This window comes from Geospiza fortis, unplaced genomic scaffold, assembly GCF_000277835.1.
Source record: "Geospiza fortis unplaced genomic scaffold, GeoFor_1.0 scaffold23, whole genome shotgun sequence".
NCBI lineage: Eukaryota > Metazoa > Chordata > Aves > Passeriformes > Thraupidae > Geospiza > Geospiza fortis.
In genome coordinates this window covers 12,724,680-12,749,299 of record NW_005054303.1, presented here as the reverse complement: position 1 = coordinate 12,749,299, position 24,620 = coordinate 12,724,680, and the positions used below count along the sequence as shown (strand labels likewise).

Genomic DNA, 24,620 nt, shown 5'->3' with positions numbered 1-24,620 from the left:
AGAGAGAGAAAGAAAGAAAGAAAGAAAGAAAGAGAGAAAGAGAGAAAGAAAGAAAGAAAGAAAGAAAGAAAGAAAGAAAGAAAGAAAGAAAGAAAGAAAGAAAGAAAGAAAGAAAGAAAGAAAGAAAGAAAGAAAGAAAGAAAGAAAGAAAGAAAGAAAGAAAGAAAGAAAGAAAGAAAGAAAGAAAGAAAGAAAGAAAGAAAGAAAGAAAGAAAGAAAGAAAGGCACAGGATGCCATTAAAATTGAAAGGCAGGCAAAAAGCACCATGGTTAATGTTAAAAATAAGACAATGCCCTTAAAAACAAAAATAGTCTTTAAAATATTCTTTAAAAAGTAGATTAGATAGTGCAAAAAGAAGCCTGAATAACATGATAGTCCAAAAGTAGCACAGAGCAGCCCAACTCTGCAGTCAGGTGAGGAAAATCCCTGCAGCCTGTGCCACACCTCCCTCCTGGCAGCGTGATTTTGGGAACCTGATCCTCGGGCCTTTGGAAACTTTAGAGGCATGAGAAGCTGTGTGCAGGGCTGTGGCTTGGTAATTGCTCACCTCTTTTTGTGCAAACACAAATCCACCGCCCAGGCCGGGAGGCTCGGGTGTGAGCAGGGAGCAGGTGTGGATGTGGATGCGGCGTGGGAAAGGAGGGACACGGGGCACAGCCGGGCAGCCCCACTCTGCTCCACCCTCCAACCATGTTCAGCACCTTCCTTTCCCTTTTTTAACTTTTTTTTCTCTATGTTTTGATGAGTTGCAATGTATGGGCAACATTCTTGAGCTCATGGTGTGTTGGAACCCTGGTTACTGAGAATTTTTGGTCAAGAGAACGCTGCATTTGACTTGAGGCTGTGGAGAAGGCTTCCAAAATTGAATGATAGAACTGGGATTGTGGGTGTGGAGTTTGAATAGAAGTATGTAATATTACAGGCTGGAAAACTCAGAGTTTAAGGTTTTAGAATACAGAAATAGATATAAAGCAAGATGGAGGTTTTAGAGTGGAGGCTGGTCCTTCTTCTCCATGGGTTTGGGTGATTTTGTGTAATTGGATAAAAAAGTCCCCATTGTAATTGGATAAAAAATCCACCCAGCAAGGGTGGTTGGTTATTGGGTTAAAAGTAAAAATAATTTAGGTGTCATTTCTTAATTGGAGAATCTATCCTTAAAAGGCCTTGTAAAGAGAGAGATGGGGCTCCATTTTTAGTTTGTTAGAGTGAAGTGCTGCAGAACTCAGGGTCTGTGAGACTGTGACAGAGATAAGAGCTAACAAACATCTGAGTCCCAACAAGAAATTCCATCTAGAGCATTTAATCCCGACCCTGGCAAAAAGGAGATAAAACTCAACAATAGTGTGACTTTTGGGGATGGTGCTGTGCAGGGCCAGGAGTTGGGCTTGATGTTCCTTGTGGGTCCCTTCCAGCTCAGCAGATTCTGTGATTCTGCTTTGTTCTGGGGAGAAATTTATCCCTTGTTAGCTACAGCTAACCCTAAGGCCAGGCTCAAGTCCTCAGCAGAGACACAAATCTGGGTCTCCCCAAGCAGCTGAACATCCTGATTACCCACCTACTGCCCAACTACTGCTGCTCCCCCAGCTCAGCCTGGAAGCACCATTTATTCTGTGTAAGTAATTCAATATTCACTAGCCATGAGGGATGCTTGGAGCTGTGGAGGCCAAGAAGGAGCTGAGCAGGACCCACCTCTGAGGAGCAGTGAGTTATTTGGGTACCACCACAAGAGGAATTCCAGTTCAGTCCTTGGGGTGAAACGAGGAGCAAACAAACTGCAAACCAGGGCTGGTGTTTGTTCCCTTGACACAAGAAATAGTAACTGGGATATGTGTGCAGGGGTAGGATAAGGAAAGTGGATTTGGAAAGACACAGTCGATTTTAAGGATCTACCATCACAAAACAAATAAGTCACGGTTTCTGTAATGGCAAAACTTGCAATTTAATAATAAAAAAATCAATTATAAGAAATACACATGAAAAATAATTGTTTCCTCCTCATGGCAAAAATGACTGGAGTGAGTTGTCTCTAGCCAAATTTGTACTTTCCCCAGCACATATGGGTGGGTTTTGTTGAACAGTGGAAATCCAGCTAAGCAAACAGGTGCAGAGATCTGCATTTCCCATTGCATCCTAACATCTCATTACCACATCAGCAATTAATATTTTGCATCTTCTGATGATCAGAAGGCAGAATTTACAAGGATGAATTAATCAGCCATTGCAGAGCCTTGGGGGGGTTGATATTAGCAGGGACACTTTGCAGAAAAGGGGGAAAGGATTCCCAGATGTCATAGGGCATTCCATGAGCACGAGGGACAACATCCTCACAACATTTCATGGGAATTCCTCAGGAGGGATGTTAAAAACACCAGTGGGATGTCTGGATTCCTTCTCTTTCAGCCCAATATTCACCTGCATGGGGAAGACATGATGCTGGGCCACAGCAGCACATGTCTATGAAAACTGATAATTTTCTTGATTTTTTAATAGTTATGATAAAACCCCCAACAACTGCAAGTGGTAAAAATGTTCTACAGTCATAGAAACATAGAATGGTTTGAATTGGAAGGGACCTTAAAAATCATCCAGTTCCCACACCCAGCCATGGGCAGGGACATTTTCCACTATCCCAGGTTGCTCCAAACCCCATCCAACCTTGAATCCTCCCAGGGATGGGGCAGCCGCAGCTCCTCTGGGCACCCTGTGCCAGGGCCTCAGTACCCTCACAGGGAAGAATTTCTTCCTGATATTTAACCTAAACCTACTCCCTCTCAGTTTGAAGCCATTCCCCCTTGTCCTATCATTCCCCACCCTTGCAAAAATTCTCTCCCCATCTTTCTGAGACACGTTTTGCAGATTGGCGCATTTGTAGAAAAACAGCAAAGGTGAGTGGTGTAAATCAGACGACTCCTGGTCCTACAGAATTGCTGAAGGTGTTTGGAGAAGATGCCTCAAATGGCAGGAGACAGCCTGAATAATTCACCCCAATGAGCCTGAGGGCTGCTGTGTTCTTATTTAAACTGAAAATAATGTTTCCCTTCCCAGTGCTGTCCTGCCTGAACGTGGAAGGGTCCAGAAGTGCTCTGGTCCAGCTGCAGGGTGGTGACGAAGAAGATGAGGGTGGTGATGAAGAAGATGAGAACGTGGAACCCTTAGCAGAGGCAGCATGGTGAGTGGGAAAAAAGCAAAACCTGTTGAAGGGCCAAGGCATAGAGGTGTCTGCTCCAGCACAGAGCAGAGAATTGGTGCTTTTCTCCACTGAGATGAAGCCAGGCAGAGAAAGAACTGGGAACCAACAGCCCCAGGACCAGGACTTTCACCTCAGGTGAAGCATCAGGCTCAAGGCAAAAGGTCAGCAGTTTATACCAGGTGTAAGGTTTATAAAAGCAGAGCTTCCCACAGACTAAAAAGCTCTGTTTGTGGAGTAGGACTGGGTCAGTCCTGCTGGTTTCAGCCACTCAGATAAGACCCCATGTCCACAGTTTGGCCAATCAGATGTGGCCAACCTTGCACAATAAAACCAGGCAGCAGCAGGAGGTGCTTGGAGCCTGTCCTGAAATGGAAAATGCAAACCCCCTCCCTCTGAATTGTTATAATTTTGAAATTAAGGGGCTCTCAGGCAAAGATATGGGTGCAGGAATAAGAGTTCTTTACTAGGGAAGAAAATTGTAAAAATAAATTAATTAATTAATTAATTAATTAAATAAAATAAAATAAACAATGCAGTAATACAAAACAACAGTGTCAGAGCCAGAACAGGCCCTGTCCCCCTGTGTGTCAGGGGGTGGCACAGCCCCATCCCATGGGGGCTCAGCCCTCCTGCAGTGCCAGCTGTGCTGCTGCTGGAGCAGGGATCCTGCACAAGGGGGGAGTTTTCCTCTGCAGCTCCAGGGCTGCTGCAGATGGGCCTGGGCTCCCTCTGGCAATGCAGGGCAGCAGAAAGCTGCTCCTCTGGCAATGCAGTGGGCAAAGGCTGCTGTGCTGCTCCAGGCTCAGATTGGATCCAGGTAGGAATGCTTGGCTCCTCCCCTGGGCGCAGCATCTCCCCATGGGATGCTGGAATTGGATCAGCCCTGCAGGGACACTCAGTGGCCATGGACAGCAGAGATCTCCTGGAGGGAGGGTTGGCTGTGGGAGAGATAAAGAAAAAACTGCCCAATGAACAGAACATAGCTGCCCCACCTCTGACAGATGGGAAATAAAATACACTCCCCCATTTCCCACCTAAGACAGGGCCACAGCCCAGCTCTGCAGCAGGTACCCTGTGAATAGTTACAATTTTCCACCTCTCCACTGCATCACATTCCACCACAGGCTGCTCACCAACAGGGTGAAAAGTGTCCAGGACAATCTGCCGATGGACAATGGTACTGCAGAACCTGTGCTTCCTCAGGGAAACAGCCTGAAATGGCAGGAATACGCACAAAAAATGATGCCTCATTAGTTAACATCAAAAATTCCTCTGAAATAATAATTTTTAACTCATCGCCAGTTAAATTAAATTCAGACATGCTTGTAGTAACATTTGGGTCTGTGGGAAGAATTGTTATTCAGTTAAAAGAGAAGCCAAACACCATAAAAATAGAAATGTGTACAGCAAGTACAGTGGAATTCCACCTGCTCACTCCAGATGTTTGCAGTCACTCACACATCTAAAGGCTCAGTAAAGAGAGCTAATGATGCTTCAGAATACCAGTTCCTGCCTCCCTTAAAAACAGAGCTGCTCTGGCAGGGTTAGAAGAAGGGATGCTGCTAAAAACCCTGCAGGGATCACACTGCCCTTGTGGCATCCTACAGCTTGAATGGGCTTGGGGATCCAAGATTTGTGCAATTCTCCAGGGATCTGCCCTCAATTCCTGGTTTAGCAAAGGGAAGGATCTCTGGATTAATAAGAACAGAAAGTGGAGTTCAAAAAGAAAGGTGGCTCCTATGAATGGGAAGTGCAGCTCTCCAAAATATGTGCTGAGAAGCCAAATATCACCTTCCACTCTCTGTGCTTGCTGCTTCCTGCACCAGGGGCCTGTTCCATAAATGAGTGTCCATCCAAGGGCAGCTGCTCTCACAGCTGATTTTAAATTCTCTGGGTAATTTGTTTATCACCAGTGTTGTTCATTGCTACACTTCCTTAGCAGGGCAGCATTGCAGAGCTGGGGATCAAAACCTTTCCTTGCATGGGAATGGTTCCTGACTGTTAAAGATCATGTTCTGAGCTCCCAGGAGTTGCAGAAATCCTCTGCAATTAAAGGGAAACCAGTTAAAGGAGCTCTTCTGCCAGCCTGGGAACTGATGAAGTGGGATTCCTACAGATTTATACCCCCAAATCCCCAGTCCCTTCCCATCACACCTTTTGTGCTGAAGCTTCCTTTTATATTCTCCATGAGTTCAACATGGACATTCCCAACTGGAAAATTACAAAACATTTAGAAGAATAGAGCATCTCTTGCTGAAATTGGTTGAAATTTGGCCTCAGATCTTAAGACTGCAGTTGTTTGAGTGGAAATGCACAGTTCAGCATTGTTTTTGGGAACAGGACTTGTACCTGGAGTCAGAGAGGAGTTTTGCTGGCTCACCAGGAGGTTTCACTTCCAGAGCAAAGGACTCTGCACTTGGAAAGCCTTGCCCACTCTTCAGGGTTTGGGGAGCAGTTGAGGAGTGAGCCTGAGCCAGTTTAACACATTTCTCCTGGATCTTTTGCCTCCAGGATTCTAATTGGGCTCTGCAAAGCCAGAATCCTTCCTGCTCCAGGCACTCCCAATGTCCTTAGACCATCTCAGGTATTTTTGTATTCCACATTGATTCCTGATTTAGTGCATCTGGATTGCCCTTGAAATATATCAGCACTCCAATGCCCAAAGTGAGAGGACACCAGGATGCAGGGCCAGGAGGATTTCAAGTCCTTCTTTATAAGGACATGCAAAACACCTTCGTCACTGCCTTTTGAAGAAAAAACCACAATTTTCCCACCCTGATTTCTTGTGTGCTCCTGACCATGGTCCTGCAAGGGCCAGACACAAAGCTCTGAGCTTTGGTGGGAGCTGCTGGGGCTGCTTTGGGCAGAGCAGAGCAGAAAGCAGGAGGAGGAGGAGGAGGAGGAGGAAGGTGGTGTTTCCTTCCCTTCCTCTGCCTCTGCTCCTCAGCACACACTCTGCCACAGCTCTTCCACAGGCTGTGCACAGGGACCAGCATTTGGGCATTAATTAATAGGATTATTTCCTATGAATTTCTTCTTCCCCTTTCTGTAGGATGCTTTCTGAGAGCAGTAGGTTTGACTTCCCCTCCTTAAAGGACCAAGGCTGCATTTGCAGGACCTGGGATGTGGCCATCACCCCGTTAATACCCTCTGATATGGGGCATGTTCTCAAATTAGGAGAAAACCAGCAAATTATCATCCCCCTCACCCCACAAACTGAGAAACCCCCATGACCAAACACATCTCCCACACCCTGAGGCTGCCCCCACACCTTGGATACTCCCTGGGAAAAGCAGGATGGGATCCCAATATTGTGCCTGGTGGGTGGTTTGTGCATTAATTACGTTAATTTCCCCCCTCTCTCCAAGTGGGATTTTGCCAAAACCCAAGGTCTGAAAGCCTCAGCTGTGTGGAGAAGGAGCAGCTCAAGCCAAGGAGGCATTGAGTACCTTTGCTGCTGCTCTGGTCTCAGAATCTCTTTCCTTCATTATTGTAATGCAGCCTTTCATGTGATTTCTCTATGTAACCGATAATGTTCTTGAGCTTGCATTTCACAGGAAAGGTTATTTTTGAAAAGAATAAAGAAAATCCTTATCAACCTACATGCTTGTTGTAGGAATGCCAACTCTCTTATAAGTGCAGGTCCATCCATTCCTTTAGTTTGATGTAAAAAAATCTCCTGGCCTGCAACTACAACATGTAAGAGGCATTGCAGGCAGAACTTGATCTCATCTCACTCTGAAGACAGCAGGGCCTTTCTCCCCCAGAATAAATCCCAAACAAGCCCCCCTCCTGCTCCCAGCTTAACTGGCAGCTTCAGCAACAAGAGATAAACTTCAACCTACGTTTTCTTTCCAAGCTTAGTCGTTCATTACTTTTTTTTTTCCTCCCACACCTGCCTTGATCCCCTGCAAGAAGCAATTACCCAAATGATATTGTGGCTGGGGATAACTAAATATCCCTCCTGATACAAGGCACTGATATCACAGTGACTTCTACAGGTCTCAACAGATTTTGTGCAGCATGCCTCAAAATAAAAGGGCCCTCCTCCTAAGTGGTCTTTGAACCTGCCCCCTGTTAAAAGCACAGCTTGCAGAAAGGGAAAAGAAAATGGCAAAATCTCAAGCCTGGAGCATTTGGACCAAGTGCAAATCCCTAAGAAAGGTAAAACACTCAGTTATTTGACAGTTCATAAATGCTGAGGAGTCCCTGTCCTTGTTTAATATTATTGGAGGATGAGGAAAAGGGTCAAACTCTCAGACTTTCATTCAGGACAGAGATCTCCCACCCACAAAAATCACATTTCTGGGACAAATGAGCTCCCAAACAAAAAGCATTTTTAAAATAACCCTCTATTTCCTTACATTGCCAGGAGATGCAGGTTAATCTCCAGATGAGTGTGGGGAATCCAGGTGCCATTGGGCAAACACCATTCACCAGAAACTGCACGTGGCAAAGTCTACCCTGAAGGGAACTGGAGGGGATTCCAGAATCCTGGAGTGTTTGGGGTTGGAAGGGACCCTCAAGACCATCCAGTCCCAAAGCCCTACCATAGGCAGGGACACTGGGCCAGGCTGCTCAGAGACCCAGAAATGTAAAAAATGTGTCTGGAGGATGTCATCACTTATGGCTGCAGATCTGAGCTGCCAACCCTCATCAGAGGCCGTGTGGTGAGTGGGAAAAAAGCAAAACCTGCTGAAGGGCCAAGGCATAGATTTTCTGTAATTAGCAGCTGATGCCCATTGATTTTTGAAATAGCAACTCTTTAAAATGAAACAGGTTGCACAATGGTCCTGGCAGCCAGGGAAATGTGCCTGAGCTCCCAGTTCTGCTCCAGTGGCAGATACAGAGCAGCACTGAGGTGTGGCCCCAATGGAGCAGGGGCTGCCTCTAAAACCCCCTCTACTCCCGACCAATTTGTGCAAATAAACACCAACATTTCCGAGGCTTGATTGACTGAAGTCAGTGAGAAGGTCTCTGCTGACTCCACTGGGCTCCAGATAAGGTTCTTCAGTTCAGCAGCTTCCAAAATGCATCTGCTTTTCTGATTTAGTGCTATTGTTTGATGCAGGTCAAAACCAAATGAGCCTTAATTAGCTTCAAACTCAGTTCCCCGTGTTTACAACATCCTGGTTCACAGTTCTGTGCTCCATTCAGGTATGGCCAAGCAGCTGTGAACCCTGGCTGCTCTTAAAATACCTGATTGTCTCACTGACCACAACACTGCATTTCTAAACCCTCACATAATCAAAGGTACACTAAAAATAGAGGAAATTCTTGCATATCAGGACAAGGAAAAAATGCACGCAACTTCTTTGCTCACTGATGCAACCAAAACACCCAGGAGTTATTATAATGTGCATTCCCTTGACAGAGACTTTTATTTCATGCAAATTACTATGATTAAGATTCGAATGCTTTTTTTCCATTTTCGCACATTACTTAATCAATGTGAAGTACTGTGTAAAAATTGCATCTCTTCATAACAGTGATTTTGACCAAGTCAAGTGTTGCTGCTAGAATCCTAATCCAGACTTGTGATTCAATTATCATTTAGAGACTTTCTAAATTCAAATTAAGTTTACCATAAAAAAAAAAAGAAAAAAAAAGGAAAAGTTAACATCAATATGGATCATTTGTAGGTTTTATCAAAACAGCTTCCTGTTGCAAGGGAATGCAAAGCATGTTGGATTCTTTCTGTTTCATTTACTTCTTTAACTAAACGTGAAAAATATACAGTGCTGCATGGAATGTGAGCATTAAAATTTGTACCCTGGGACACTTCTTGCTCATATTGCATTGTTTATAGTTTATAGGCAGCCATCCTGAGAGCTTGAGAGAATTTTTAAGCTCTGGATTTGGGCATCAGATTGAAACAACCACATTACCACAACTGCATGGGTTGTCTTTTCTTCATCTGAGTCCCAGAAATTCACCTCATAACCCAGAGTGGGTGTCTCAGAGCTACAACTACCTAAAAAACAGGTGAAATCTGTTAAAAACCTCCCTGCTTTTGGTGGTCTACATTAAAATTTAGATGGAATATGCACGTACATGATGCAAGCTGCCCGTGAACTGCAATAACCGCATTATTTCCTGTGTTCTCATGTAGTCAGGTGAAATATTTCATGTTTTTTGTGGGGGATAAATTCACTGTGGGCTGCTCATGGGTGTGAAGGTCATTGAAAACCATGACCTCTTCCACATTCATGGAATGATGGAATAGTTTGGGTTGGAAGGAACCTTAAAGCTCATCTCATTCCAACCCCCTGCCATGGGCAGGGACACCTTCCACTATCCCAGGCTGCTCCAAGCCCTGTCCAGCCTGGCTTTGGACACTTCCACATATGCAATTCATGCAACTTGGCACTGAAATTCCTCCCTCAAAGCCAGCAGTGCAGGTAGCAAGCACTTTGGGAAATAAACCCCCAGCTACTCAACATAAAGAATCCAATAAGTGGAGGAGTTGCTACATCCCTTGGCCCCAGAGATAACACAAACTATTCTGGAGCGCATTAGCCTGGAATGCTTAATGTAACGCCTCTAGATTTCACAGGCTAGCTAGAAAATTACATTTGCATTGATGTTTTGGCTAATTATTCTCCTACAGCCAGCTAGAAAGGTTACCTGGTCTCTCAAATCTGGTATGTATCTAGCATGCTAGCAATTTCCCTTCCTTTTCATTCCTCACAGGACAGAAATTAGACATTGTCATTCCATATTATTTGCGACATGTTGACATTATAATTTAAAAGGATGCAGCAGTCCTGAACAGCTGGAGAGTAATCCTGAACAATCCTTGACAGTTTCCTTTGGAGGATGAATGCCCCTCCCTGGAGAACAGCACAGTCTCTTATTTTAAACTAACAGCTAATTTTAGACAGTTTGCCCTCTCAGAAATGCACGCCACAGAGACTTCTCTACATGGTGAACAGCAGTGACCAGAGATAAGCACCCACACAGAAAAAAGAGAGAGCTCTGAAATAGATTTTTTTTTTGCTCTTCTAAGAGACACGACTTGTTTGCTGGATTGCCTGGTGGAGCCGAGGAGGGGCTCTGGTTGCTGAGCCAGCCCTCCCTCGTGCTGTGCTGAGCTGAAAGCTCCTTGGATCCCACACACTCTTTGGGGCTGCTGTGGTTTGCTGCTCCTCAGAGACTTGAGGGAATTGGTTAAAGCAGAGGGGATATTTTTTCCCCCCCAGATATCCAACAAGCCCAGCCCACTGGGATTGGAAGTCCTTGCTCCTGGAAGGGAGCAGGAAGCAAACCTGCAGCAGGGCCAGGCTTTATTTCTGTCTCTCACAGGTCTTGGGTGCACAAAGGGATGGAGGCACGAGCCAGAAAAAAACCTTGTGGAAGGTGGAAAAGAGCTTCATATGGCTTTGCCTCGTGGGTTGTTGGGAGAATGGTGGAATGGGAGCTGGGGATTCTTGTCACAGACATGTTTTATGAAAAATCCTTTCCTTAGGATTTTTTCTCCTGAGAAGCTGAGAGGCCTCAGGAACAAAATGTAAACAATGGTTATCTGCTGCTGTGGAATGCAACAGGTGCATCTGTGATTGGTCTCATAGAGTTTCTAATTAATGGCCAATCACAGTCAGCTGGCTCAGACTCTCTGTCCAAGCCACAAGCCTTTGTTATCATTCTTTCTTTTTCTATTCTTAGCTGGCCTTCTGGAGAGATCCTGTCTTCTATTCTTTTAGTATAGTTTTAATATAATATATATCATAAAATAATAAACCAAGCCTTCTGAAACATGGAGTCAGATCCTCATCTCTTCCCTCATCCTCGGATCCCTGTGAACACTGTCACAGATTCTCCTCCTGCTGTGCCCATGGAACAGAGTTCCACCTCTCCTACCCTCCTGCAGCTGTGGTGTGCCCTTGAGGACAGGTTGAAACAATCCCTACCAATCAGTGCTTCTGTCTTTAGCCAGTAATACCTCATTTTTTTTCTTTTCATCTTTCTTTTTTTTATTTTTTTTCTCTTTTTACCCCCCCCCCCCAAATTCTCACTCACCCTGCTCCTGGGGTATCCCAAAGGTAACTGCTAGCAGATCAGACATCAGCAAGGTGACCCATTTGTCAGACCTGTGGGGTATTTTGGGTTCAGCTCAAGGGTCAGCAAAACCTGCTGAAATGATTCTTGGTTTATTGTGTGTGGGGTGGCCTGAACAGGAGCAGATCTGGCTGGCAGGAGTGATGGCAAGCACAAGCAAGAAGCACAGCAGAAGTGTCTCTGCTGTCAGGGGAGCTGGAGGCACTGCCCACACAGAAAGGAGCTCTCCCAAAAAGCTGCTTCATGTTTTGCCCTTTCCTCTCCTGAGTACAACAGCAAGAGCACAGAAGGACTGAAGGGATGAATACTCTGGGCCATGAACTGAGGAAAAGCCCCCTCCGCTCAAATAGATGCAAGGCTGGGTCAGAGCTGGTTGTGCTCAACCTCATTTTCTCTAGATTTGCATCAGTATCTGGTCACTGCTGATGGGATCCTGCTTTGCTGGGACCACTGGGAGGCTCTGGTGGAGATGTGGCCCAGCCTTTAACCTGTGCAAGGTTTTTTCCATGCTGCACAGCTCCTCTGGGGAGCAGTTCTGCCTTTCCTGAGCAGGAACCGCTGCTGGCTGCAGGATAAAACTGTCTGGAGTTGGGCTGTGCTGGATGAAATGCCCTGGGATGTAAAGGGAAACTCACCACTGGCTTCAAGGACAACAGCTTGAGGTCCCTTCTTCAGCTGTCTATCATTCAGGAGTTTGCATCATGGTTCCTTCCAGTTAAACATTTCTATCAATTGAGGACAGTGCTCCAAAGAAGAAAGTCTGAGAGAAAAAAAACACCAAAACCCAGAAATATTTCCTGGTTCTTTTTTCTCTAATTAAGAATTACTTCCCTCAGCTCTCAAAAATCTAATCTGGGTGTCATACTTTTCAGGAAGAGAATACTTCTCTTGCAGAATTTAGAGCAGAAAGCTTAAAAATCCAGGTTTTGGACTGAGGCGATTTAAAAAACCATTTCACTGTCTTTATTCTGTAGTTGGAGAAGCCAACAAGCCATGCAAAAAAACCCCTTTGTGAGCGTAAGAGACTGAATGGAGGGATAAAAACCCACCTCTTCAAGGTCTGTGTGGGGAGGACTTGCTCACAAGAGTGATGCTGCTCCTGTGAAGAAACATTTGCAGGCTCCAAGCCCCCAGTAAAGCTGAGCAGGTGTCTTGGTTTGAAAAGCCAGGTGTCTGCTAAGGGAAGCAGGAGACTCCCTTGAAATGGAAAATGTAAATCCCCTCCCTCCAAATTGCTATAACTTGCAATTAAGGGGCTCTCAGGCAAAGATATGGGAGCAGGAATAACAATAATTTTCTTTCTTAGGAAAATTAAAAATACAAATGCAGAGGAGAAGTCAAGACTCATTCTCTTTTCCTGAGACATTCATTGCCCTAAAACCCAGAATCTGAGCTGTGTTTTTCACTGAGGACCAGGTGCACCCAGCTAAGAGGGGACCCAAGGAGCACAGACATGGAGGAGACAGTGAAGGAAATTCATTATGCTGGGTCCTTCCAAACTCATTCTCAAGCAGTTGTTAGAAATGTGAGCTCAGCCAGTTGCCTCTCCAGAAAGAATAAGATAAAACACAATGAAATGGCTCAGCAGAGTTTTTGAGCCCTGATATCCCTATTGATTTTCCATGGGAAGCAGGCACTGATGGACAGCAACAGCACAGTGCCCTCGGGTTGGTTTGCTTATGCTGAGATGCAGAATATGTTTAAACAAGTCCAATTTTACTAGAAATTGTCCTCTGGAGCACAAGGCACCCCTTGTCCATCACAATCCCTCAGATCAACTCCCACCCCATTATTCTCCTTTGAGAACTGAGTTGTCACAAATCTGTTTAAAAACCTCTGATGTGACCCAGGAATTACAGTGGGAACCATCAGCAAGCCAAGGTGCGGGTGAGCCTTGCAAACTCTGCTCTTTAAATGACCTTGAGACCCTCTCTTTATTTCACACAGGCCTTTTGAAATCATTCCTGGGACAGCCTGGTGGGGAGAAACCAAAGGTGTTGGGTGGAAGAATGGCTCATGGGAAGCAGAAGAAAATTCCTGCCTGAGAGCTCCTGAACCATGACACCCTCAGAGGGTTCTTCCAGAACCCTCCTGGAGCCAGTGGACCCTGCCAGGAGAGCAGATTGCTGAGGTGAGGCTTTCTCCTCCAGTTGCTAATATCTGAAGGTGCATTGAGAGACGTGGACAATTCTGGCCCAAATACCCATCCCCAAATCAAGGCTGGAACTAAATGGGAAAGAAAAACTGTGTCTCCCCATCTCAACTCTTTTTTTATCTGTGAAAATGCATTCTAACATGCCTTTGAAAAAGACCTCTCCTGACTTGCTTCATCCACTGTCAACAGAATCCATCCCTATCCACCCAGGACAAAAAGAAAACATTAAAGAAAAAAAAAACCTCCTTATTTTCTTTCCCCCTTGCACATTTTCAATTAAAATAGATTTATGCAAGCTATACTGAATGTGCCACAAATCTCTTTGCATGGTTAAAGTTGATTAATTGGGGCAGGAAGTGAAAATTAAGAAATGGCAGCAGCTCACAGAACACAAATGGTCTCTCCCAGGCCTTGTGGGTGATGGAGCACCAGCAGAGGTGCTGGAGCTGGCTCTGCCTGGAGGAGAACAGCCTCCTTCACCTTGGGTTACACACTCAGGAGCAAAGCTGGGGTGTGGGGGGAGGAGGCTGGCCTCAAAATAATGTGTGTATAATCCTCAAGATAATCAATTTCTTACAGATGTTTTGTAAACTTCCGTGTTCGAGAGCGCAAGCCATAGTACTTTCTAAATCCCCAGGGGTTGTACTTGATGCCCATTTGTTATTTCCTAATGCTATTCAATCTTTTTTTTCCCTTGTTTTTTATTTTATTTTTTCTTTTCTGAAGCTTGCAGCAATAAGCCTGAGCCTCACATCAGCAGTTGCCACCGCCCCTGCCATTCCTCGGTGAACTTTGCACGTGTTTCCATATTCCTTTCCTTACACTCCCCATAAAAGCATTATCAGGGAAATTCAAAAGCAAGCAGAAAACTGGCATAGCTAATTTAGGCTAATTAGTATGGCAGAAGCTGAGTCTTCTACTTCAGAGGTTCCCATGCCCTCCCATGTCTCCACCTGATCGCCTTGTCCAGCAGCAAACCCAGGAGGCAGCTCCAATTATATCATAACCTCTTCAAACACCAAGCCACTCAAGCTAATTTTATCCTATTAAACAGACTGAAGGATTCAGAAGAAAGGTTCTCCCCCAAAAGCTTCAATTACCAGTGTCCCTGATTACCATCTTTACAATCCTATATGCTACAGTTAAATACTTTTTTGCTTAGTGTTGCTTTCTTGATTTAGATGAAAAGCGAGTATTAAGAGCATGTCTTTTCAACTCAAGCAAGTGACATTCATAAAAAAAAGAAAAGGAAAAGGAAAAAAAAAAAAAAAAGGAGCCTCTCTTGTTATTAGCATGTTTAATCAAAGTCAAGTTTAGAACCGTTCAAAGACAATGTAACTGGGGAAATGTAAACATCCCCTCGCATCCAGTGGCATTTAAAGCAGCCACAGGTAACTGCCAGGATCAGCAGTGATGGCCAAAAGTGTCAGGGCTAGAAGGAAAATAGAATATAGAAAGAAAACAGCAGGATCTCCTGAGGAAAGGAAATGTGGAATGGCACTGGGATTAAATCCCACATCACTAATCAATAAAGGCAGAAAACAGCCCAAGGAGCTGGGCTGGTTCATCCTTCCTTGCAGCAGCACGGGGTGGCCATGGGCACACAGTCACACCTGGCCAAGCACACTCACCTGGGTCACAGGTGTGCCTGGCCCCAGTCCCAGGCTGGCCTCAAGTCCCCACTCTCCATCCCTGTGACTGCTCTGACTGCTCTGAGGGCCAGGAGCTCCAGTGGCAACAGCTGGAGAACAGCTGGAGAACAGCTCCCCATGTTCCTGGCCAGTGCCTCCTCTCAGGGGGCTGCAGGTGCTGCTAGAGTTCAAATAATTCAGGCTATTATTTTTAACAACAGAGGGGAAAATGGAAAATACATACATATATAAATATATAAATATATAAATATATAAATATAAATATATAAATATATAAATATACAAATATATAAATATAAAATATATGTATTTTCCATTTCCCCCTCTGTTGTAGAGAGGAATATATATATATATTCTTGTGTATATATATATATATTAAAAATATATATACATTTATATATATACACATATACACACATATACACGTATATACATATATATACACATATATACTCATATATACATATATACACACACATATATATATACATATATATACACATAAATACATATATATGCATGCACACACACACACATACATACATATATATATATAAACTGAACCTGGGGGAAGTTCAGCTGCTGGCAGTACCATTTTTATGGTATGGTATATGGTATATACTGAAAGCATTTATGTGGAAATGAGGATCATGAGGATTTTTATCACCTGGGAACTTCAGCAGCACAAGTCATAACATCTAGCATTTTTAGAAAGGAACTTATCCTTCGCCTTCCCCGGCTAGACTAATTTTGCTTATTCCTCTTCTTCCACTGGCAGTAATTGTCTCAAACACACTCACAGCTTAATATCTTTGTTTTCTTACGGGTCATCCCATCTTGTTAGCTCCCAGCCCGTCACAAGCTGGAGGTATTTGGGGGTTGGATTTCACTGCTGATCTACTCCTCCTTGCAGTTGAAAATGAGCATTTTTCTTTTCCTCTAGAAACAAACAAACAAACAAACAATTTCTGTCGTTTAACAGAAATTGAATGAGTTTCACCCAATTGCCCACACTCCGGGTGATAGGGAGGTGCTATTGTCTGAGGACAATGATTCTCATGCAAATGAAACAACAGCTAAACAAGAATCCTCCCTATCTCTGTTTGGGCCAATTTTCTTAACGTTTCAGCAGAGCTTAATCTGTTGGCAGAAGTGTTTAGGCCCATTAACAGCTAAAGTCACAGAGTCCACAACTCACCCTGCTGACAGTAAACACGGAATTTGAGGAATGGCCTTTAAACAATGGCTAAGCCACAAACCATTTTGTCATCAAATGCTGTGAAAGGCATACGGGCTGATGATTTTCTTCCTTGGGTTACAGCGATTTGAAAGGCCCCGAGTGCCCAGCACCCTCCAGGCTTGAGTTACAGCTGTTTTATTTGCCTTTCCAGCCCTGTGCTGCAGGTGTGCTGCCCACGAATTGCTCATTCCAGGGCTTCATATTATTTATTTGTGTTGACTTGGAGGCCAGGGCCACCCTGTGCTCAGGACAACACCAAGCTGTGTGTCCTGCAGGGCAGATTCCTGGATTTAATTGTGTTCAGGGAATCCTGTGCCTGCATCCTTGCCTAAAAATCCCCCATTGCTGAGGAGCTTTAAAATCCCTTCCCATCCTATAACTCTGTTCCTGTGGAAAAGATAAAATTTATCGAGGGGGAGAGAAATATGTGGCAATTTCTGAATAATTAATTGATAAAATAAAACCCACAAGGCTTGAATCCTGGTAGCTGGGATGGGGATGAGGATGAGGATGCTGGGGCTGCTCACCCGTGTTTCCCAGTGAGAAGCCCTGCTGGGCAGTGCTGCAGGAAATAATTTTGAACCCCACTGCCTGAATGGCACCTGAGCTTATCCCCTTTCCCTGGGGAAAGAAGCACCAAGGGATGACAGATTGTTGGAATGTTGGGGGACACAAGACAGATGATGGACTTTGGACCTGGTTGACATAAGAGATTTGATAACAGGATGCCTTGGCAAAAGCAAATGGAACTTTGAAAATTAGACCTGGATTGCAAGAAGATTCATCGCCGTCTCTCTCCATCACCGACAGCAGATGGCTGCAACCCCGAAGACTTTTTCCAAACTTCCCTGGAGTTGTTTGGAGAATTCACCTCTGGAAACTCACCATGCCAACCCCATCTGCCTCCCAGGCACTTTTCTGGTTTCTCCCCAGGACAAACCAAAGAACAGAGAAGGGAGGAGAGGGATGAGGAGCAGGGCAGGTATGGAATATTCCAGCTGCACACCCAGCCATCCCATGCTTTGATTAGTTCAGGCTCAATTCAAACTGTGTAGCATCCACCACTGCCATGAGGAATCCCCATCAGTGTTAGCAGGCAATGAGAGAGAAGGAAAGGAAAAAAAAGATGGAGTGGAGAAGAGTTGGCTGTGCCTGGCACCAGCTTGGAGATCTCTTCATCATTCCACAGCTCTGGAATGCCCACATTTCCCTCCTCCACCTCTGGCATTCATTGCCATTGAGGGCAGGTGAAAACACGAGGTTGTTTTGGTATGGCGACTTCTGAGCAACACTTTGGCAATTCCTTGCCCCAGCCTTGGTGTAGATTCGTCCAAAGCAACCAAAATACATTTTTTCTCCAGTTAATTAATTCTGCAGCAAAGATTCTGGGGTTTGTTGGAATATAAGTGAAATGAAATGAAATGAAATGAAATGAAATGAAATTAAATTAAATTAAATTAAATTAAATTAAATAATGAAAGGAAATTAAACAAAATTAAGTGGAAAAATAAGTTCTATAAAATACACTTATTAAAAAAACCCAGTAAAAATAAGAAAACTTGTGGCCAAATTTTTCTGCTCCTTCCAGTTTTTTAAGTAGATGCTAGAGTGCTTTATGGAAGTTTTTTTTTAAATGAAAAGGTATCAGTCAGTTGATTAAACCATGTTATTCCTTGATGCCAGATTTGTTTCATTTATATCTTTAGATCACCACGGTTACAGTGACACTGCTGCCAACTGCTAATTAAATGTGGGAGGAAAGGTTTGTGAGGCTTTTTTTTACACATGGCAATTGGGAACTGCTCTGGTGCTGCCAGTACCAAGCCATAGGGGTGAGGCCAGAAATTGATTTTTTCCATTTTTAATTCCGTACAATTGTGAGTGATGCGGTTCCAGACACCCTCACCTGTGTGAGGAGGTGGCTGCTGGGTGTGGTGTTGGCTGGTGGCACAAAAACACATCCCAGCTCCTGCTGTGGTGGCCCCATCCCACCTTTCAGCCCCTCATAGGAGCATTTAGCCCCAGCTTTTCCCAGACTCCAAGCTGATGTGAACAGATGGAGAGGCTGGGCATGAATTATATGAATGAGAGTTGGAAGAACAAGGAAAGGATGAAAATTAAGAGTTTAGCATGGAGCAGACACCTTTACCAGCAGCAGCAGGACCACAGGGATGTATTTTCCCAGAAGAGTGTGACAGCACCACTCCACAAAGTTCACTTTTTGCTGGGCTGAAAGCTCTTTTCTCTATTTTTAACATACTACAGAGCCCCTATAATTCCCAAAATGCCAACCAGAAATACTCCTTGGTAACAAAGTGGAGTTTATGCAGCAAGCAAGCCTTTGGATCTACAAGGCAGCATCAAAGAGGGGATCTAATGAAATTTTAAAAAGGAACAAGCCATAAAACTCAGATCAAAGACTCTGAATCGTTTTGCTTATTTCTGACAGACCTGAACATTTCTTGGGAGAGTTTCTTCTAAAAGAAATAAATAAACCACCCTCTTAAAGCCACAGCAGGACATTGCCCCATACATTCACATAAATATACACACACAACTTACGTATATAGATAAAATGCCCACAGTAAATCAGTTTGCAAGGTTTGATGCTGCAAGACTTTGCTCAGGATGTCTGGATTTGGATGTGGGAGAGGAGCCCAGAGTGCCAGGCTGAGCTGGCCAGCATGAGGAGGCACAGGTGCCTCATCTGGCTTAGCAAGACATTTTTAAGGTACTGCTCTCAGGGTGCACAGCAGAGATGTTGAATGAATCATGAAATTTAATTTATTAGAGTTATCAGACAGACAGACAAGAAAAATCTGACCTGTATTGAGCGTGCAAGGACATACCATCTAATTTGGAAGTTTCCACTCTCCTTTTTGGAATACAAAAGATTTTGAATTCACAGCTTTCCTTTTTTAGGGGAAGGCACAGATTGAAGCTGGATATTTTACTGGAAAAGTAGTTCTTCTTCTGGGTGTTATCAGAAGTGACAATGATCTCAGCTTTGTCCTAGCAGCTAATTAGAATGTGCAATCAGACACCACATCATGTTTCTGCCTGCAGGTGAGGCCAGAATTAATACACCTGAGTGATCCAGGGGCCTTTGGTGTCCACCAGAACCCTCTGTCCATGGCCAAGGTTCTCTGCTGCAAAGTGAGGCAGAGATGGGCTCAAAACTCATCTCTCCATGGACAGGGTATCATCCCAAACATGGGGTTCCAGTTCTGGGGAGTGCTAGGATCTCCTTCTGAGTTACCTAAACTTGGCAAGCCCAAACTTTCACCCCAAACGTGAGCGTGGCATGAATGGAGCAGTGAAAGTTAATCAGCATCATTAAATCTGTTAGAGCAGCAGGTTATTAAAATCACCACCATTCACTCTTGGAAATGGGAACAAAAAATTATGCCCTGGCTTTCTGAGCCGAGCCTGTTTGTCTTGTTTTCCCACACTGCTCATGAATTACTCCAGTATATTACAATGTCCTCTATCCATCTTCATTAGCATTGTGAGCAAATTGTATTGGGCTGTAATGCAGCAGTTTTTTTGTATTTTTTTTTTTGGTATTGTACAAACACACACGGTGTACAGAAAATGGGCAATTTAATATGAAAAGAATATTGTGCCTCAGAATTTTTATTTTCTAAACAGTCATTTCAGCTGGGAATTATTGCACGATTTGTGCATAATTTCTCATGGATAGTTATTTAAATATAAATAGGGAAAATATGTAAGTCCATATGGCGGCTATCTACCCTTTCTTGATGCCTCTCCATATTTTTAATAGTGCAATAAACAAAAGATAAAAACATCTCTAAGCCACACACTAGTCAAAAGAAGATAATTGTGCCTCTATGTGTTTATTGTAATTTGAATGTGCTTCAATTAACTTTCCTCAATATTTCCCAGTTCTTTTAAAAGAAACTTAAATTGGTTTTTATTTTGTGAAATTTGTTTTCTGTGCAATAAGGAAAAAAAAAGAGAAAACCACAATGCCTTTGTTTACCTCATTATGGATACATCCTGTGCAGGAGTGAAGCTCAAACTCTTTATTCCGAACAACCTTTATTTTATTTTTCCATTCTCACATGCTTCTTATCATACTTTAAGTAAAAATACCAAATTTCTAGTGCTCCCGAGGAAGAGGCAACTAATCATCACTCAATATATCACATATCAAAGTGTGGTGAAACATTAAAATGGCAGAAAAGCAAACTCTTGCACTTTTGCACTGCAGTCACTTTTAAAGGATGAGAATTTATTACCCTTTCCTCCTCTAAATCATCAGGGCCACCAGAACAGAGAGAATATATCTGGAATGCTTGTTGTAATTAACCTTGAGGCTTTTATTTAAACAAGGTCAAACATTTTAACAGCTTTATAAATCAAGGTTGGGTCCGCGTGGCTCTATGGCATCAGGCTAATGACAAAATGCACACGGAATACTTATTAAACAGCATTTATTTACAGGAAAAAAATATCCTGCAGGCTTCAGCGGGCCACACCCCCAGGCAGAGCCGGCACTGAGGATGGATATCCAGCTCCAGCCCCAACCAAACGCCCCAAGGTGATCTCTGGAATGCTGGAATGTGCTTTTTTTAGCTGCCTCCAAGGAGCCCAGCCCCAGGTATGGGCAAATTAGGTCATCTGCAAATGAAGTGCATTTTAAATGTGATTGCAAAATTACAGGAGGTAGATTGCAAACATCCCAATGTCTGCTGTTCCCGTCCTTAATGTTGTCTGATTTTTATTTACTCTTTTTCCTGTGTCAGCCAGGTTTTACTGGAAGGAGAAGGAAGGAGGACATGTGAGTTGAGGAAGATGAACTACTGCCACAGAGTGAACATTAACCAGTCTCTAAAATTAACACCTTTGGATTCCTCCTGCCATTCTGGGTTATCTCCTCCTTATTAATAAAAAGTGGCCTTTATGAGTAATTTTTTTCAGCATGGGGAACATCAATATTTCTATTGTACACTGTAAATAAACAACAGCTTTCAAGTCACCCCCATTCATAATTTCACACTGTGTTCAGTGTCCATATGAAGGATATCACAAGTCACAGTGCCTGACAGAGTTCCTTTACCTGGTGCTCCTCTCCACAGGCATCCCTTACCAAAAGTCCTCTCTGAAATCAAGGAGGTCCACATGGAGAACAGATGGCCACCTCTATGTGTGACCCTTGTGATGCCTTGTGAAGGCTGATCTAGAACAGAGACTGGATGGAGCTAAAGAATAAAGTAGGGATTTATTAAAAGGCCTCAATGGATCCACCTTGGGCAGCACAAGAGCCCAGCCAGGGCTGCGCCCAAGGTGAACAAAAATGGTCACAAAATGCACAACTGCTCACGGGGTCTCTCACTTTTCTAAGTTCTGCTCCATTTGCAGATTGGAGTTCATTGTCCAATTCCAGCTTTAGCCCCTGCAGTCCCATCCTTCTTCTTTTTCTCTCTCCAGCCCACGGTGTTTGGGCTGAGATTTGGATCATTTGTCCTTGATCCCCAGCTGGAGCGGGAATTGTTTTGTCTCCCTGCTCTGCGCACAGAGCTCACCATCCCCTAATATGAAGCCCAGACCCACTCACTAAAGCAGCACAGAACCTGAAAAATAGAAAAGCCAAACCTGAGGCATCACTCCCAGCTGTAAAACACCCAGCATCATTTCCCTAAATGCCTCAGGTAATTTCTCCTCAAATATTTCTTGGCTGTGAAATGTTTTTTCTTGGCCTCATGGTGTATGAATTACCCAGAGCACACTCCATGCTCTCTCTCCTGAATTTCACATCTGGTTCACCACAACCACCTCCTACTATGAGCTCTAGGTGCCTCTCTTGGTGTTGCTGCAGCTGGGACATCCTCCTAAACCTCAACCTCATCCCTGTCACTTGGCCACAGAATATTCTGTCATGGAAGCACAGGATGTTTTGGGTTAGAAGGGACCTTAGACATCATCTCGTTCCAACCCCCAGCCAAAATCACATCCCACCAACAGTGAAGGTGAAGGGAGAAACACTTTTCAGTATCTGCATTCACCATTTTAATTGACTTGCCCTTCCATTTGCTCCCCTCCTTTGCCCTCCAATACTGAGCATTCTCGCTGCTCTAGAAACCCCCAGGGGGAAAAAAAAAACAACCAAAAAAAACCAACCAAAAACCAAAAACCGACAAACAACAGTTGTGCTAAACAAGATTGTCATGTGTGGGTGTTTAAGTATCTACATGAAGCAAATTTCTGCCCTTTTCTCATCAGAAAGGGAAGGAGACCATGTGAGTGATGTGACCAATTACCGCCGAGCCCCCCAGAGCAGCTCCTGAATATTCACGTCCAATTGCTCCTTGGGTGGAACAATTGGTTTGAGCACTTTGAAAAGGCAATGATGTCAAATGTGCGGCGTGATTAAACGCGGTGAAATTACCAGCCGTTCAGCTGAAAGAGAAGCTCTGTTTCCCTCCCAGGGTAATTCTCCTCTCGAATTTTGCTCTGACGGGAGCAGGGAACACCGGGATCTGTCAGGGACAAAGGTGCAGCTGAGTTTTGGGGGCAGCACGGACAGGGATGCTCATGCTTTGCTAAGGGTGCACCAAGGCAAAAGCCTCCTCTTCACCCTCATCTTCCTGCAGAACCACACTGCCACCCCAGCTGGAGCAAGGCAGAGGTGAATTTTGCAAGCACACCCCGGTGCAAATGTGATTCCCATCAAAGACTTTCAGGGCCAAGTACCTGTGTGTTGAATTGTCCAGACAACCAGCAAAGGCTATGCATGTTCCATCAATATCATTCACATTTGGGAGCTTCCTGTACAGGCAGGGAACACCCCAAACCCTCGGTCCTGCTATTTGGTTCATGCCTGTTTCTGTCATCACTGAAAACGGCTTATAATTATAAAAAATAGATCATTAATCCTGCCATACTATTTTAAAAATGCTTATACAACATATCATACTTCACTTCTGTGGCTGACTCATACCCATCCAAGAGTTTTTTGTTGCAGTACACAGAGCAGCGTGTGCTTCCCAGATGGCAGAAGGGAGCTGGGAGCATCCGTGAGGAGGAAGAAGGGAATGCATCCTGCGGGATCACGTCTTCTGCTGAGCCCTTGTCAGGGAGAGGGCCACAGGAGCACTGCCCAGCTCCAGCTGCCCAGGTCTGGGCCCACCTCTGGAATCAATTTCTCTCCTCCCGGCCCCCCTTTGGGGAAGGTGATTCACATTATTGTAAAAAAAAAATATTTTTTTTTTCCTCTTAACAAGCTACTGCCACACATTTTGTGAATGTGCAAAAAAGGCTTCTCGATGCAGAAGCCTAAAATGATGAAACAGCCTTTATAAAATCCTCCCTGAAACTAGAGAACTTTTTCTTTTCCATCCTTCCTTCTTGTTTCCTACTCAGAGATCTGAGCTAATTTTCCTTATCCACAGGCTCCCCCATGCCCTCAAAAAAAAAAAAAAAGGGGGGGGGGAAGACTGTATTCACTAATTATACATCCTGAAAAGAATTTGGTTCAGTGTAAGATGATCCTAGTGATATGCTAATCCTTTTTTCTGCTTGGTGCAGCCTGAAGCCTGTGTCTAACATTTTTTTCAACTGTATGACAATAAAAGTTGTGGCAACAAAAGGAATAAATGGGCAGCTAAAGAAGGTATAGCTGAAACACATGGCAGACCAGTTCTCTCCTCTCCTTCTGGCTGTTCTTTTGTAGGCTCTGGTTTGGTATCCTCAAGTCAATAGCCGAAAGCCAGCCACCTTAGCAACTTAGTATGACACCCAAGCCCTCTCTCTTTACATTCATGAATAGTCAGCAAGCAGCAGACAAAATAGAACTAATCTTTTTTGACAGAATTGTTCAATTTTAGAGGAAAGGCTTTTGAGGCACCTTCCATACATTTGCAGAATATGAGGCAACAATGGCCACCACCACATTTTGGACAAAAGGACGACCAGGGGTGCGAGCGCGCGCACGCACCACGGCCGTCAGCAGAAAATATTGCAGCCAAGTTCAAGCCACTGCAGGATGTGCCCATTGTTAGGGGGAAGGCTGGCAGGCAAGAAAATAAATAAATTATATTTAAAAAAAAAAAAACCTCCATTGTTTTGTTGCTGATTATTAAACATACACATCCCGATAATGCGTGATTAGGGTTATTTGTCTTGATTAGCCCAAGTTAAGGGAGCTGATTAATATCCACTCTATAATTTCCTGTCATAGGCTGATAACTTCATCCTTTTTTTTTTTTCCTCTCTTTGGACCAATGAATCTTATTGCAAAACACATTCAATCCTGCAGGTTCTCTCCTGCATTTAAAAGCTGGTTTTGCCATTTCGAA

General features: G+C 44.0%; 1 long non-coding RNA gene across 1 annotated transcript in view; it reads left to right on the top strand.

The window, feature by feature from the left end:
• Window positions 1–13,346, top strand: part of LOC115949497 — a 51,564-nt gene extending 38,218 nt beyond the window's left edge. The window contains exons 2-3 of the long non-coding RNA XR_004082944.1: window positions 3,047–3,170; window positions 13,197–13,346. This is a non-coding gene — a long non-coding RNA (uncharacterized LOC115949497). The remainder of the gene's footprint in view (window positions 1–3,046; window positions 3,171–13,196) is intronic.
• Window positions 13,347–24,620: the final 11,274 nt, after the last annotated feature.